The 15,482-nt window shown below is 32.9% G+C and overlaps 1 protein-coding gene across 15 annotated transcripts in view; it reads right to left on the bottom strand.

The window, feature by feature from the left end:
• Nucleotides 1–15,482, bottom strand: part of VPS13B (vacuolar protein sorting 13 homolog B) — a 670,010-nt gene that overhangs the window by 514,320 nt on the left and 140,208 nt on the right. Inside the window, exon 18 of one of the 15 annotated variants that reach the window (XR_001598476.2) lies at nt 11,259–11,406. The exons of the other annotated variants lie outside the window; for them this stretch is intronic. The gene's annotated coding sequence lies outside the window, so the exon portion shown is untranslated. The remainder of the gene's footprint in view (nt 1–11,258; nt 11,407–15,482) is intronic. 15 annotated transcript variants of the gene reach the window in all.

Below are 15,482 nucleotides of genomic sequence, written 5' to 3'. Positions count from 1 at the left end.
CACAAAAGAGGATATGTATCACTAATGATTACAATGACTCAACCCTTTATTTATATAATGATAGAGCAATAATAATTCTTCCAAAGATGATAGTTAAGAAATACCAACTGTGTCACTATCCTCTTTCCTAGCCGTGTCACAAGTTCACATTTTTAATAGCACCTTTTATTTTAAAAGACCTAAGTTGTGAGAGCATTCTTATGTACCACTTCATAACTTTGACACAAAGTACGTATAAAAAGATTAGACATTATTTGGTATAAAATCAGTTGGCAGTTTTACATCTGTGCATGTAACATAAATACACCAGCTGGCATCGCAAGCACCCTCACATATGGACTTCAAAACAGAAACTTCCTTATTTGCAGCACTGCCAGGGTAATTTTGTATCCTCTGCATACTACAGCTATTTGTCAGGCCCCTGCAGGTGTGCACTGCACATAAACACACAGCTGTAGTCCAGCAAGCCAAGTGTTCCATCAAACACATAAAGGGAGACCTCAGCAGTTGGATTAGTCATCCCCACAACAGGTCCAGGGAGAACAATATGGGTTAGTATTTTTGGAAAAAGCATGGATGGGAAATTTATGATTATGCTAGTCTTACCAAATAACTGGTGGATTGTGTCATATTTAAAGCGATGCCTACTTATTAAGTTTTGTTAGAATGGCTGGAGAAAATTGGAATTTGTTTTTTTGTTTTAAATATAAGCAATAATCCTTAAATTACTTTATTAAGTGCAAAATATGTAAAGGTTTTCAAATTAATTTTTGGTTTTTGGCAGTTGCTGCAAGCATGCTTTTGCTATAATATTTACAAATCATAATTAGTATACCTTAAAACATTTATTAGTTTTACATTATATTTTATATTTTTAATTCTACTTTACAATTCATATGCATTTAAGATGAGCTTGCCAAAGCAAGTTATTTGTGTCCAAAATTATGTTAGACATCATCTAACTATCAACAGTTACATGCTCTGTACATTAATACATATTAATATTAATACATATTATTAGACTATAAACAATTATTTCTCAAATGTGATATGCGAATGCATTAATCTATAAATAGCTAAGGAAATAAATGGACATGTAAGACATAATCAGTCTGCAATCATATGAAAGCTCCCACACAAATTAAATGTGACCTTATTAATATTCTTTAAAATAACAGCTAAGCACTTCAGGCAGTTGATAATTATGACTCCTTTAACCACATCTCCCCTAAAATGCCTATAGTCCACCTGGCAGTTGACAAAACATAAAAGATAACTTAGAAAATGAGCTTGAATGCATTATGCCTAATATACTAATTTTCAGTGAACTTAGGTCAAAGAGTTAGTAATCAAGAAACACTAACAGCCTCTGACATAAGGGGATTCTTATTTTGTTGTGTCTGGAAGGTATAAAGGTACTTAAAAATTGTTAGTCTGGTACAAATCCCACCCGTCTACATGAAAGCCGAACTTTATTGCTCTGAATCACAAAATTAAAATCTAAAGTAAGAAAAGATAAAGTAAATGAAGAGAAAGGAGTGAAAAGGCTTAAAATTATTTAATCAGATGGCTTTAAATTGTTTTAGTCTTATTTTATTCTCTTATGTAACTATAAATAGAAAATACTTGGAATTCAACCTTGATCCCCATATTACTGATGGGTCCCTGAGGTGTGATTCATAGCTCTTTAAAGCTTCCTAGTAGCCTTAAATGCTCCAGGTTAAAGCTGGCTAAGTTTTGGTTCTGAATCTCAGAATAACTCTTTTTCGGCAGTTGTGGCTCAAATATTTACATCTTTTGTCCCAAAATACTGTCATCAAGAGAAGTGTCAAATGGTGAGGATGAGTAAAATATCTTGGCCCTTAAATGTCCATAATAAAATACATTTAAAACAAATTTTAGTTAACAGTATCTGTTCCAGTTATTTATTGCGGTGGAACTACTCCAAAACTTAGTGGCTTAAAACAAAAATCTATTTTTATCTCTTACAGTTCTGTGGATTTTCTAAACATCTGGGTGTTTCTTGCCTGGGTTTCTCTCATGCAGCTGCTGCATTCAGATGGTGACTGAGGTTGGAATCATCTGAAGTCTCTACTGAACTAGAGATCCAAGATGATATCATCACTCACATGTCAGATACCTTAGCCAAGATGACTGGAACAGTTGAGGGTCAGATAGGCATCCTTCTCCCCTCCCCATATCCCTCTCCTTTCTCACATTAGCCTCTCTACGTGGCTAGCGTGGGCTACTTCACAACATAACCGACAGTCTCAGGGATATTGGACTTCTTACATGGTAACTGCCTTCACCCAGGGCAAATATTCCAAGTATCTCAGGCAGAAGCTGCAAGCCTTCTTATAATCGAGGCTCAGAAGTTATACAGTATCATCTTGATCAAAAGTCCAAAAAAATTTTTTCACTAGCAATTTGTTAATGATTTAATATTTTATTTTTTGTAATTATTTTGTTATTTACTAATGATATTAATACACACAATTTGATCATAAACTACAGTGACTAAGGTATGGCAAGATACACATTTTTTCAAATTGGTTTCACTCACTCCTTAAAAATTAAATCTATGCCCAAAACTAATTTTTAATTCTGTTTAAGTTTTTAAACATCCAAATGTAAACACTTGAAGTTGCCTCAGTCACCAAAATTGGTCAGTCTTTAAGAGTTTAAAATGTTCATTACTAAATACTGAAAAGCTTGTCATTTATCAAAATAAATCATATCTTACTTGCTTAAAAGTACTATACTTGGTAAATAACTGCTAGGACTTTGAAGGGATCTCTTAAAGAAAATGAATTAGGAGACAAGGGAGCAAGGTTATAATTATAATAGACATAAATAGCCTATTTATACACATGCAAACATGCATGTGCACATGCACAGACAACATACATGAAAAACAATGGGCATAATACTCATTTATAGGAGTTTAAGAGCAACCTTTATAATGCCAAGAACTAAATTAAATGATCCATTTAATTTTTTTCTATACGATTAGAAAAAAATTTCAAGAGATAGAATAAAATAAGAAATAACAGTGGAAAAAGAAAAATATTTAAAGTTTTATTTATTTAGGAGGGAGATGTTTTACCCTCTCCCTATTTAAAAATCATTAAAAACAGAAACATAAAGGGCAAAATTACATGGCTTTTCTAAAGTTCATAAAGAAGCTGACCTAACATACTTCACTCTCCATCTCATCCACGTTCCATACTTTCCCAAAAGATTAACTGGTACTTCTTTTATATAAAACTTTTTCCACAAAAACTATCAATCTACTTACCTACCTGATCTACCTATCTACTAATCTACCAAAAACATACACACATGCATGCACACACATAACATCCTTACATCCTTCTCATAAAAATAAAGGTGGCATGGTACTGTACACATTGATCTACAACTTACTTTTTACTTAGAACCTATCAAACTGTCCTACCTACTTTAACTAATGACTAATATTAAATAGCATAGCATAATATTGCATAGCACAGGTATATGGTATATTCATATACCACCACCAATGAAGCACATAAACACTGTGTTGAGAGAAACTAGATAAAAAATAAAGCATATATGATTCCATTTACATGAACTTTAAAAATAGGCAAAACTAACTTATGGTGACAGAAATCTGAACAAGAACTGACTATAGGGGTGATGAGAACCGACTTGCAAGGGAGCATAAAAAAACTTCTTGATACTGAGTCTGGAAATGTTTGAAATTATTTCTGGTTCTAAGGCATAGAATAAATCCATGTATCAACAGACCATCTAATATCTTTGTTCCTTTTTCTCCAACTACAAATAAAGAGCTCTCTCAAAATACTAAGTCATTATTTTCTACATTTGGAAACAGCAGATGAAACTGAACTTCTGAGAGGTCAAGTAACTTAACCAAAATCCCATGACTAATGAGGTAGAAGCCACATCCAGAGAACTCATGCTTTCTCAGTCCTAAGTCAGAGCTTTTTCCTTTCTCTTTTAATATTGTACTTTCTAGATTGTATTACAAATTTTATTGGAAGGTTTTAGCTATTTTCTCTACATACAAGTTATAGGAAAAACAAAGGCAAATCTACATTTGAAACTTAAGGGCCTTAAATTACTCTCCAAAATCTTCTTCATGAGGTAAAAATAAACCTTAACTACTTATAACACAATTGATGTACGGAAAAAGTACATAATCAGAAAAAAAAATTGGAAAGTTATGCATGTCTTGGTGGTAGAATTATGGATGATTTTTATTCATTCTATGTGTTTTCTAGTAATTCCCAAATTCTATAATTATTCTTGTAATAAAAAGGTATATTAAGTGTTAAACTTCTTATAAAGGAAATGCATTAAGCTGAAATACACATTCTCTTTGACCTTCAATCCCACATTTTAGAAAGTTTAAAGGTAAAAAACAAAGTAAATGCTTGAGCTTTGTATCATTTATAAGCAATATATAATCAAAGAATAACCAAGATTAAAAAGAAAGTTATCTCTTACAAAGTCTGGGAAATATACTACTATATTACAACATTTTTTTTTTTTTGAGCATTCTTAAAAATCAAATTGAGAGTTTACCATAGAGACTAAGATACACTATCAGGATGTGGCACTGGTGTAATGCTGGATATATCAAATTAAACTGTACAGTATAAATGAAGTTAAATTACTATTATTCAGACTATTGAACATTTCAGACATTTACAGTAATACTGTTCATTTTCGTCTTTCTGCAGAACCACTTACAACGCAATTCATTCTGCAAAGTTGGGTAACCACTGGATCAGTATAAAATAGACTGATTTATCTATATATGAAACCTGAGGTAGTCAAATAAGTAACATCCCTGTCAATGTACTTAAGAGTATTCAAAACCCATTACAAAATGGTCATAACTATTCAAAAGCACTTCAGATACATACAGAATGTGTCAGTCCTGCCACTAAATGGTCAGGAGACCAAAGGTCAATTACTAGTATCAAAATCACCTGGATGCTTATTAAGTCAGACAAGGGCCCTGCCTACAAGATTGAATGGATGGACATAAGAGCCTGAATTTTAGCAGCACCTCCAAGTGATTTTTTTGTTGTTGAAGTTTCCAAGTTTTACCACAACACAAACATATCTAAAATATACTGTTATTATCCACTACACTAATTAGAAAACAGCAAAATGCCACAAGTCATAATATGTATTTTATATGCTATTTATTCTTTAATACCCAGTTATCTCTAAGTGCTTAAAATTATTTTAATTCTTTTCATCTTACTATGAAGTGAAATAAGATAAACTAGCAAATAACTGTATTAATATGAAGCATCTGCATATTTCAGACTTGAAGATTTTTCATATAAAATTTCTTATGAAATTTTCATTTTTCCAATATAAATTTTATTATAGTCTAACAGCCTTCATCTTCTTTTTTATTCTACTAAAACAGTGCTAGAGTATATGGGAGAAAAAAATTCCTACCAAACTTTAATTAGTTTTTACCAGCAACTAGGTTCAGATTTACACATCCTTCGAAACTCAGCACAAGCATCATCTCTCACTTAACCTTACCTCATGGCCACTTGTTCTCCTACACCCCCACCAAGCTGGACAACAGAGGTAATTTAAATATTAAATAAATTTTTCCTAAATTTAAAAACTGGTAAATACTAGAACTAGAATCCATTCATTCAAACATATTTATTTTGTGGTTACCAACTACAGACTTATCATCTTTCCCCACAAAAACTCTCTTAAACTCATTAAGAGAAATGTGATATGTACTATTACAGAAGTATAGGGTGATTTTAAATTATATAAAAGGGGCCCCCTAGTCTGATCTTGGGAAATGAGAATAAAAGATAAAGAGAAGAAAACCAGAAAAAGTGAAGGTAGAGTGAATTAGAATGCTCCAGGCAATGGAAACCTAAGGAAAGAGCTAGGACTGTCTTCAGGAGCTCTTATAGAAGCTCAGCGGGAGTGCAACCTACTGCGGATGGTGGTAACAGTGATGTGAGATAAAGCTGGAGAAATGGGGACCATTAAGAGTTTTCTAAGGAGTTTGGCCATTCCAAAGTTAAAAAAAAGGGAGGGAGGGAAGGAAGTAAGGAGGGCGGGAAGGAAGGAGGGCGGGAAGGAAGGAGGGCGGGAAGGAGGGAGGGCGGGCAGGTGGAAGGAAGGAAGGAAGGAAGGAAGGAAGGAAGGAAGGAAGGAAGGAAGGAAGGAAGGAAGGAAGGAAGGAAGGAAGGAAGGAAATGACCACCCAAAACTGCATAGTCAGGTAACGAATACTTCCTAAATTAATTCCATTTCCCTCTAGTGCAGCCTATTGTCCAAAGACATCCGAGACATTTTGTTTTAATCATGACTTTTTATTATTTATTCACTTCTTTCTCATTTCTCACCGACGATACATTTTCATGACCTGTTTTCCTGTTTACCAAATAAACCTATTATCCTGGTCACTTGCCCTCACCATTTTCACAAAGGCCTCAATTGTTACCCTGGCATTGGCAGCATACTTACTGTAAGATAATGGTGGTGACAGAACCTTAGAGTTATAATCTTCTAGTTTCATAGCAATTTTTAAAGTTCTTATCAAATAATCCAAGAAGTATCTATAAAAGCAAATACTAAATAAACAGTTGGAGGAGGAGGGGCAAGGGATTACCATCAGGGATCTCATTTACACCCCCAATTAAAATATGGTTACAGAACTAGACTTTTTTTGTAATTGCTCTACGTCTGATAGTTGACATAGCATTATGAAATGGTATGAGTTTCCAGAATGTCCTACACATCACATAAGAAGTACCATCCTTTTTTCTTCATTTTCCATTTGCCTTCTTTTAGCATTATAGGTTATTTAAAGATGAATGTAATAAGTCATGATGATCGTTGCTGATCTTAACTAGAAACAAACCCTTCTAATTCATCTGCTCTCTGCTTCAGCAAATGTGGTTAAAAAAAAAAAAAAAACACCACACACATTAGTTTCATACTTAAAAGTCATTAAGAACAGATTTTAGAAATTCCACTGAACTTTTATCAACAAATGAACTATACATGATTTATCATTAAAGCAAATTCATGAAAATTGTTTTCCAGAATTTATGACAAATTCGGCCAATGAAAGTGGATAAAAAACAGTAGTGCTTTGAAACAGCCAGTAAATGCCACTCTGCTTTACCATCAGTGGAATACACACCATATCAGACCACAGTTAATTAAATTAAACCAGTTCTTGTATTGTTAGAGTGTGTCTTGAATAACTTATTTGAATACAGTACAATTGCTTTTAAACTTAAGTCTCCATGCCCCACCTATAGTAAATACGATTGTTTCATCTGTTGGAAACAGAATGAATAAGTGGTTACCAAAGTGTTCTACTGTAACAAAAATGAGTGAAGTTACTTTATTAATCCTCTATTTCACAGTAAGTAGTTTCAATAACTCTATCTTATAAAAGAACTGAGAATAAATGTTATATGCATTGACCTAAGGGGAAAATGAAAACGACACATAGAAAATGTTTTCATGGTAATATTCTTCATGTATAAATTATGTTGAAAGGTACTTCGGTTACTTTAATGTGAATTTAACACAATGCATTACTTAGTTAAAAAAATATATTTGACAATGGTTCTGACTGTACATGTTGGAACTTATTAAGAAATCCTTCAAATTCTACATATAATAGGCAATCTACTACCTATTAAAATAGAAACTAACCTCTGAAAATTTTTGAAATGAAAATGAAAAATTTTGATGTTAAAAAATCTTTCTTCTAAAATTACCCAACATTCTGTATATTATGGGTAAACTTATAAAAATGTCAGGCATGTAGAAAGAAAAAAAGATAGAGTTTAACTATCTTCCCATATTATTAAAATACAGCATAGCACCCGGCTGTGGCCAAAGCAAAATGTCACAATAGAATGAATTTCTGGAATATAAGAATAAATATATAGTCTAATAAAAAGTAACTATCATTATAAATTTTATGAAGGATCTGAATTGCTGAGTTTTAATTTCAGAGAGTACATAATTTCTCACCTGCTATCTATTACCTGCTACATTACTTTTGTTGTCTCTAGGTTACACATTGGCAATACTAACTAAATGCTCAATTCCAACTAAATTAGATGGGAAGAAAGCAAGACGTTTTTTGGCTAACACTGTTGATGTTTCCACCAAATTTATAAGCTTTCCTTTCTCTATAATAATAAGTAAAACCTCTATAGGAGTGAATTGTTGTAAAGTATTCTTACAGAAGTCAGTAATTTTGAATGAGTAAACAGGATGTGTTCTAGATATCTCATTTTTCTCTAATACCTTCTTCTCTTTATACTCTATTTTCCACTTTTCTATTTGAATCAAGAATTATTTCCTCAGAGATTAGTGAACATCATTTTGTGTTATCCCTCCTCACAAATTCTGATTTCTGCCTTTAATACAACCTTATAAAACATGAAAAATTCCCAAATAGGACCTTATCTTGAGACTTGTTGCTAAAATAAAATTAAATAATTAGAAAATAAACATGATTTTAAAGTTCTATTAATGCTAGTACATTAAACAATTCTATAGATTCTATGAAGATATAATACAACTATTGTCTTTTTATTGAAATATTTAAGAATATTTTAACTTAGAAAAATTACAAAGACTTTTATAAAGTTATCTAAATAAAGTATTCTGTTAATATTTATATTAACAATCACTTTACCAAGTCATTGAATTTTTGAAATAATAATTACTTTTGTACATAAAATTAACAGTGTGTACAACCACTGGTACATGTAGTATTTTACTCTTATAATAATAAATATTTCTACTTCAATTCACTGACAGAATTTCAACATATAAAATCTATAAGGAAATGCTCATTCTCAGTTACATAGAAAATGCTTACCTGTATTGAGACAATAATTCTAAGTGGCACACCTCATTTATTAAACTGATGCTGTTAGGCTATTAGATATGATGGTATTTTTACACTTAATTCAAGAAAGCCAGAAATGACACTGAAGTGGATATTCTGCTATTCAGTCTTTCAAAGGCTAAGGCCAGAGCTGAAGCCAAAGAACAGATTTTAGATGAATGTCCAAAATGAATCGGTACTACATCTCTAATAAAGTAATAATTGCATTTAAAGTAACAGTAAAAACAGTCATGGTATGACAGACATTTTATATTATTTCACTTCCTTATTACGATAGGCCTATAAAGCAGGTACTTGCTGGTCTTCCCCATTCTACAGAGAAAGAAACTGAGTCTTACGGAGGTAAAGACTTGCTTACATCCCATAGTTAATAAAAGGTGGGGCCAAGGTTCAAACTTTAGCATTAAGATACTTTTCAGAACTGGAACTTAATTTTCCATAAATAATATAAGCCTTAAATAAGCATCATAGATAACTGTAATCATTCTTAACTATTAGGCAAGTCAATATTTGGACAGAGATAGAGTCCTAAAAATTCCAATGGGAGGAGGGCAAGCCTCTGATCCCAAGAAAAATAAGGGTAGCTCTGGAAGCCAGCAATGTGCAGGTTTCTGCTATATGCAAGAATCTTGGGATCTTTAAATTTTGGCCTGCACTACACCAGAGAATGGTAAGGATCCAGTGAGGGACTAGTAAAACTTTAAAGGTTCACAACACATTCTCGTGAAGAATTTCAAATGCCTAAATAAAATTCCCACAAAGTTTACTTAGTTTTTTCAAAGATAACAAAAGGCAAGAAAAAAACAAGTTCTGTATAGTCAATTAAAACTTAAAATTAATATGGCTCTTGTAGTTGAGTAATAGTTAACGTTAAAACAAAAGAACTAGTTAATGAGTTACTATAGAAATATGAGAAATGGGTAAAAACAAACTGATAACAGAATTGATATGTGTGTATCTTTCCTGCAGATTTTTATACCACTGCCAGCAATGTAAAAGAATTCTCCAAGTAACTACATAGTACATCATTAAGTCAGAAGTCAAGACATATTTGCATTATGACTATTAAATATGGAAGCTGGTAAGCAGGAGTAAACTTTCCAACCGTAAGTCAAATTGTGTCTCTCTTCTGGTTAAAACCCTCTAATGACCTCCCGTTGCAATTACAATAAAATCCAAAGTTCTTATTGTGTTTTGCTAGACTCCAGTGGCTCCAGCCAAACTTTCTGATCTTGTTTCTCTTCCTCCTCCTTCACCCCTTTAACTTCCCCCTCCCTCCCTACCCTTCCTCTTTTTCAGAACTCTGCAGCCAAAGTGGCCTTCTTTCTGGGTGTTTTGTTGTTGTTGTTGTTGTTGTTTTTGCCAAGCAATTGCCCATAACAGGGGCTTTACACCCAATGTTTCTTTGGCTTGGAATACTCTTCCTCCATGAAATATGTAGCAGGTATGTCCGTGCTACATGAAAGCAGGAACATGTCTGCTTTGCTCGCATCACCTATTCCCAACACTGTTCCTAGCACATAAGTGTCCAGTGACATTTATTGACTGATTAAATGAATGAATGATTAGTATCATCATCCCAAAGCCCATCCCACCCTAATTTCTTGTAGTAGACAGAGAGATGTACCACAAAAATCACCCTTCAACAAAGGACACACTGCCCAGCTGCAAGGAAAGCTAGAGGCTGTTAGCTTCTGTAGAGTTTGCCTCAGCTTTCCAGTCAAGGACATATTTCTCTCAGGGAAGCCCACAGCCAGCACCTGAGTAATGGGTGGTAGAAGGACCTAGTCATTTCTACCAAATGCAGGACTCCTCAAATAACCTTTGTTGCAAAGGTTGCTGCTGGGTTAGCAGAGACTTTGTCAAGTTGACTTCACAATCTGAAGACTGCTTCTAACTAATCCTACTCCTACTCTTTTCTTTTTACAGGTGTTACTATTCAGTGAACTAAGGTCCTAACTCTGTCTCAGTGTCTCCTTCTAGAAGAACCTAAGCAGCATTGTTTCCATTTCAAAAACTCACTCCTTATGCCTACAACTTAAAATGGCCATTTTTAACAGTGCATAGAGCATTCATTTCATATTAAGCATTGGATGACATACTACCACCCTTATTCCCCTCTAACATTCATACACACAAATACACAGTCTCACACATACTTCCCCAAACTCCTAACCACATGGCACTAAGCAGAGCTTACTTTACACTTAAGTCTTAATTCAAATGTTACCTCTTCTAAGAAGCCTTCAAAATACAATCAACTGCTTTTGTTTGTGTGTGTGTGGCTCTCAGAACATCTAGCAGTACCTACCACATTATAATTATGTGCTTATGTGTCTCTTCCTATCAAAGATGGAGCTCCTTCAATCTGTGACTGTCTCATATTAATAATTCCAGCATCTTATAATGCACTTGGTTCAGGTGAGATGTTCTACAAATTTCCTGATAAAGGAAATGAGCTAAAAAAAAAAAAAAAAAAGTAATTTTTAAAAACCTTTAGAAGCATGATTTTTGCATACTTTTATCTGTAAGGCTGAGTAAAAATTGTCAGCATATTCAAGCCCCAAACATTCACAGTCTAAAAATAACTTCATTCTTCTTAGTGAATAATCTTCATTTTGTTTTCAAGAGGCAGTTATTACTGTTAAAATTGAAACCTGCTAGGCAATTTAGAAGCCTATTCATTTTGAACTTTTAGGACACTTCCTTACAAATAACATATTAGTTACCAAGGAAAAATGAAGCATAGGTTTTTACAACTCATTAAATTTCTTTTCAACTTCATATAACCTGTCAGTTCTCAATTATACCCTCCTGGGACAAAATCAAGCCAAACATTCCTAGCATATAAGCATAAAATAAAACTAAGAACCATGAAACACACACGTACACACACACACAAACACACACACACACACGCTCTAACACTCACAAAAAAAATCAAGTATCTACCAGAAAGGCATTTTATAAATTTGAAAATTTTAATTTCAAGAACTGTTTAACATCAGTTAAGCCATGATGATTTTTTTTAATTCAGGAAGTTAAAATGAGCAAGCAGCATTACTCCTCCACCCAGTAATCATAGAATAGGTGAACAATTTAAAAACCCCAATATTTTAAAGGAAGGCTACGCCTCCCATAGGAAATAAAAGTGGAAATGAGTCCAAGGGAGAAAATGGCTTGGTTCCACACCCTTAAAATTGCCTACAGCAATGCATCAAAAAATAAAATAAAATAAGCCCCCAGAGTCTAGGTCAGCAGCATAGAGTTACAACTTAAGCATTGGGTCATCAGTGGCGATAGTAGGCTGATTAAGGGTTGAGGTAATATATTTACTTACTGTAGTAAGGAACTGTGTAACAGTACCGCCAACAGTACAAAGAGTTCTTGTGTGGATATCATGTACAAAGAAATATTATAACCATCTGCTTATATTTCAATATGAAAATATGAAACATACTTGAACAATTGTTTAAGTAAAGAAGTAAACACAGAGAAACTAATATAAATAATATATATAGTTCAAATTGTTAAAAAAAAAATAAAACTGAACTTCATTCAGCAATCCATTAATTATATTTTCCAACAAAAAAAAACCCTTCAGTTTTATTACTCATTAAAATCAGATCCTAACCGAAACAATCCTCCTCTAATAGAAAAGATAAAAGCAAAAGTACAATCTGAATACGGAAAAAGGCAGTTTTTCAAGAAGCTACTCGCAAATGTAATCGACAAAATCTGTTAAATTTATGACGCTGATAGGTTAAACATTGATTTATCTTCATATTTAATAGGCAGATTCTATTAGAATAAACGTATGTGAATTATATTATGCATAATACTGTTCAAAGTTCTTGAAAAACCTATTTTGCAATTAACCAAGACAAGTGTCTTACCATATTGGTGTTTCCAGCACCTGGCACAGAGCATGACATACACCGGTGCCCACATGTGTATCAAATAGAAAAAATAACGCATATCCTAAGGTCGGTTTTTTTGTAAGGATAAAAATTTTCTTTAAACAAGGGAAAATGTTACCAAACCAATAGTCTTGATGGCTGAAAATCACTATACGTACCCTGTAACATATATTTGGGGCAACACTGACATTAAGAACCATTACCAAAAGGATGATGTCCAAAACCCATAAAAAGTGTCCCTACCCTTTGATTCAGTATATTGGGATATTTTGGAAGGGAAAAAATTTTTTAAAATATTAACATGTATAAAGATGCAAAATGCTTTATCTAATAAACAACTATCAATCACCTAAATTCCAAATGTTAATGAATTCCCAAAAAATTAACTCAGTGAAATAATATTTAACAATACAAATTAAAAACATTCCTGAGGCACATACAATATATCTGGCAGCATACTCTGGGAATATAAAAGAAGTACACCTAACTCAGATTGAAGGATATGAAGCTTCTGTTAAGTCTTAAAGGAAAAGAAGCAGTTAAGCAGACAAGGGGAGGAAATGGTTATGAGGGTAGGAAAGGTGTTCCAGGCAGATGCAACAAGGACGTATGAGAAAGGTATGTGTAACTGGGCACCCAGTAGTTGAAAACAGCTAAAGGAAGGCGCTTGAAGAAAATTTCCAGAGACGAGTCTGAGAGATCATGAAATTACTTTGTACTGACACGCAGAGAAGTTCCAATTTTATCTCGAAGACAAATGGAAAACCACTGAAGAACATAATCAGAATTCCATTTAGAAAGATAACTGAGACTGCAATAACAGAAAGAATTAGAAAAGAACAACAGAGGACTGGAGGATCACTTGGTAAGATACTACAACTATCCTAGCTGGAAATAAAGACATAGTAACACAAAACACAGGCCAAAGGTCAGGAAGATTTAAGAAGAACTGACAGAACATGATGACTCCTACATGTCTTTCTCAAGACAATGGGTGAGAATGGTGATACCATTAGCTATGATTTAAGAAAAACACTCAAGTATCATTTAGAATATAGTGAATTTTAGATCCCTTGGCACATCCAAATGAACTTATCAGTTTCAGGAAGAAGTTCTGAGCTAGAGAATTAAATGAAGCAGCTGTCAGTGTATGGGTGGTAACTGAAGCCACACAGGAGGAGGAGATGACTTCAAGTACTTCTTCAAGGTAAAAAGTAAAAGACAAGAAGCCACAAATTAAAAACAGAGTTCTATGAGTGTCAAATATGTAGTCAGGAAGATAAAAACTACAAAATATACACGCGATTCAGCATCAAAGCTAAGTAGAAAGGCAACATGTAATATCATTGTTATTTCTCTATGACAAAAAAGAGGAATATAAAATGAGAGGCTGACAGTGACTTAGAATCTGAGAAAATCTTCTCTGTATGCCTTTCTCAATGAGAAAGCCAAAATTATGTGACCACCAAAAAGAAAAAGAAAATGATGTTACAAAACAAAAGAAGAACATAAAATGGTATATACATAATAAATCAAATCATTTAAACTATGTATAAGGACATGGGTTAGAAGAGAACATGGAAAATTAAAAACAGTCATGTTATAGTTATAGTATATTTTTCCTTTTATGATTTCCTTTAATGTTGTCCTACTCTTTTTCAATTTGAAAATGAGTAAAAAAGGAAAACTGCTCTGTACATCTCACCAAATTTCATCATAATGTTAAAATAATTAGAGACGGATAGCCATGATTAATAATTTAAGGAAAAATATATCCATGATTCAACCCTAACTTTCTAATAATCATTTAATCTAATTCTGAAATGTGCATTCCTAAAAGTGATCTGGTTGTTTCAAAACATCACAGTTCTATAAGACTTCCATGTCTCACTAAACTTGGAAAATATGAGGCAAATGACATATTAACTTGAACAATCATAAAAAATGCTTAGAAAGTAAAAGGCTCATTTAATGAAAAAAACTTGGAAATGTTTCCATATGTTTCTATGAAGTATTCTTTCCTCACTAAATGAACACATTCAAGATTTTGTTTCTGGCTTTGTTTCAGAAAAAAAAAAAACCCATCTGCATAGTATGGCACTTACAAGTACATCTCAGTCATGCAATAGTTATGTCACAGCTCATATATCAAATAAAAATCACATTCAAGCCCACACAACCTCACAGACCCAAAGTCTTCCTTTCTATTAAGAATATTCCTGAGAGAGCTTTCATTGCACCTCACTGCTGATGTCACATAACTTTTGTTAGAAAGTTAAATCCTAAAACTAAAATATCGAACAGTTTGAGTACAGTTGTGAATGACTTAAAAAACCAACTTTTTCTAATTACAAACTATGAACATTTCCTTTTCACAGAAACAGGTGCAAAGCTGTTTTTTAAAAAAAGAAAAGAAATAAAGAAAAAAATCTGTTGCTATATCTCACCAAATTTTGTTTTGTAAATAAAGTGTTATTTCATTAAAAATATAAAATGATAATGCTTCATTTATACTTAGAATAGCCTTGATAGATATTTCGAATCCATCTCGATTTAATTCCATATATGTACATATGGAAATATATTCATTATAGGTTAGAAATATTTTATTATCT

Source organism: Rousettus aegyptiacus, unplaced genomic scaffold (assembly GCF_014176215.1).
Source record: "Rousettus aegyptiacus isolate mRouAeg1 unplaced genomic scaffold, mRouAeg1.p scaffold_m13_p_15, whole genome shotgun sequence".
NCBI classification, from domain to species: domain Eukaryota; kingdom Metazoa; phylum Chordata; class Mammalia; order Chiroptera; family Pteropodidae; genus Rousettus; species Rousettus aegyptiacus.
The sequence above is the reverse complement of the archived record's forward strand: the minus strand, read 5'-3'. Positions and strand labels throughout refer to the sequence as shown.